The following is a 2728-nucleotide window of genomic DNA, read 5'->3' on the forward strand; positions in this document are numbered from 1 at the left end:
ACACACACACACACACACACACACACACACACACACACACAAGTTAATGAAAGCTTGTCTTCAGGGGAATACAGCTTGTCAGCGCTGAGCTGCAGCAGCAGCTTAAGGGAGTCCAAGGCAGAGGCTTCATTAACAGCAGATTTTATAGGCCACCTACACTGAAGGGGGGCAAAGATTATTCTGCATATCTCTGTCCATCCAGCCTTCCCACTTTGTTTCTTTCTTTCTTTCTGTCTTTCTTTCTTTCATGTGTTATTTTTATGGGATGCTCCAGTTTTAGAATACAGCCCCGTGTCTCCATCCTACGCACTCTAGTTGGGGAGCTGATGTTCTTACCATGTCAGGGCTTAGTGCTATTTTTCTGCAAAGATCTGACTAACTTAGCGTACTGAGCATAATCAAGCATTCATATTTTCAGAAACTGAAACGCTCAAGCAAGAACTTTTTCCCTTAAAAAACAGGCTTCTAAACCATGGACTTTAGGCAGATACTTTTCATGATTGGCAGATCAGACAAAGCTGTTTTCCGTATGTTTACATCAAATGTAATGAGTCTCCTATGCCAAATTCTAATCTCCTGTCTAATTCCACTCATCACTGGTGGCAGCAGGAGAGAACTTGTTCACGTGCATGCATGCGTACACACATTTGTTTTTTAATTACAGTGTTTTTAAAGGGTCAATGCACGCTACATTGACCAAGACTTGAAGTTTAATGCTGTTTCTATGCAAGCATATAATAACCATATAAGGTGGTACGGTTTTATGCAGTTGTGAAAGATCATGAACACACTCAGGTTTCATTCTCCAGAAAAATGACAAGATGACATTAACTTCTCGTGTTAACAATGGATCACATGACTACTTGAATGTGTATGTATGTGTTGCATGTGACGGAGTTTGTTTGTAGTGATGAGCTCACAGAAAATAATCACCTGGATACAGTTCCATTCAGCTGCAGAGCATTTTAAGGTCTTTCAGCTAAATTTTTGGGTGTTGGGCTCACATCTCCATTGAGCTGGTTCACTTTGCTGTTCTCTTGAGCGACATATTTATCCACAGTAGGCGGCTGTTTTCAGTGAATAATGGACAAACGTTCATCAGATAGAAAAAAACATTACAACAAATGAACCCTCATTTTGCTCGTGTATGCTGAGAAATTAGCTATACAAGTTGATATGTAACATGTTTTTGTTTGCAGCTTGTTTCTGCTGCCTCTAGTAGCCACAGACGTATTATAGGTTTAAATATATTGTCATGCCAAAATTCAGGACAAGATCGCTCCTGTTTGTTCACCTGCTACATATGTTTATTCACCTGTTTTGAATGTTATCTCACCATTGCACTGGTATTATCAGTGGTTATTAGCCTCGTTTATATGGGTCAGAAGGGGCCTCAGGCCTTATGATCTATTTACATACACACTGTTGGCTTGGTCAAGACCCCTTGGCGACACTTTTTTACACTCTGAAAGTCGTTACTTTGGTTAGAACTAGGGATGTAATGATTACCAGTGTAATGGTAAACCACAACAAAAATGTTGACAATAACAATTACGTTTTTATTCAAAGTATAATTATTATCACGGTAGATTACCACGGTGTGGGAACCATGTGTTTAGTCCCTCCCAGCTTCATTCGAGTCTCCTGAAGTTGCCGTGCAGGCGCACTGCATAGCCTAAAACGTGTGTAACTCGAAGTTGGAATCATGGCGGAAGGACATTTATCAACCCTCTAAGAGGACTAAGTCCGAAGCATGGGCCTATTTTGGTTATTATAAGAATGTCGACAGTTGATTGAAGATAGTTTTCCTGTCTGCAGAACTTGCAGAGAAAGGTTGCTGCTAAAGGCCTTGAACACACTTTAAAAAAATACCATGATAATACCCAAAACTGTGGTAATTAGGTTACATTTTCATACTGTTACATCCCTAGTTAGGACCACCCCAAACTTACTCCTTGTGCAGACTTTTACTTCACCCGACCACTGTTTCTCTTCATACTATGCCATTCACAGCCTAGCCATAGATGATAACGGTCTACTAAGTCAACTAGTAAGTAAGCAAGTAAGTAAAGCAGCTTCACAGGCCAAATAAATGATTACATTCAAACAAATCGATAGTCAACAAAAATCACAATAAATCACAGAAAGTCGCGGTAAATACCAATAAATCTCAATGACATGCATAGTAATACAGTCAACAATGTTGCTGAATTAACGCCTTACTAAAAAGATGATGTTGAAAATATCAACAGAGGCCTCCACTCATAAAACATGAGGCAAAGCATTCCAGAGTCTAGAAGCTCCTTTTTCAAAAACTCTGTCACCCTTAGTTTTCAACTTTGTATGGGGAGAAGCCAGTAACTAGGAGGTAGAGTAGTACCATGCCTCTCTAAATCTGGTGGTGACCAACAACTGATACCTGCCATTCAACTGGCTGATAACAATCAAAGCAGGTTCACACCAGGTTACCCGTTAGTTAATGTAAATATAGACGTGTTGTTTTAATCTTCAATATTCATATTTGTACCAGAAGCTTTATAATGTTATGAAAGGATTTCCATAACCCATCCTATATCTTGCCTTCATCTCATCTTACATTTTTTTCACTCTCATATTACATTTTTTTCACTCTCATGTTGGGTATAAAGCCTCTGGAAATGCATTGTTGCAACCAAACATACACACACACCTACACCCACCCACACACACACACACACACACACACACA

The 2728-nt window shown here is 39.6% G+C and overlaps 1 protein-coding gene across 1 annotated transcript in view; it reads left to right on the top strand.

Annotated features, from left to right (window-relative positions):
- LOC116700132 (neuropilin and tolloid-like protein 1) overlaps positions 1-2728 on the top strand; it is a 12323-nt gene that overhangs the window by 3241 nt on the left and 6354 nt on the right. The window lies entirely within an intron of this gene.

This window comes from Etheostoma spectabile, chromosome 13, assembly GCF_008692095.1.
Source record: "Etheostoma spectabile isolate EspeVRDwgs_2016 chromosome 13, UIUC_Espe_1.0, whole genome shotgun sequence".
Lineage (NCBI taxonomy): Eukaryota > Metazoa > Chordata > Actinopteri > Perciformes > Percidae > Etheostoma > Etheostoma spectabile.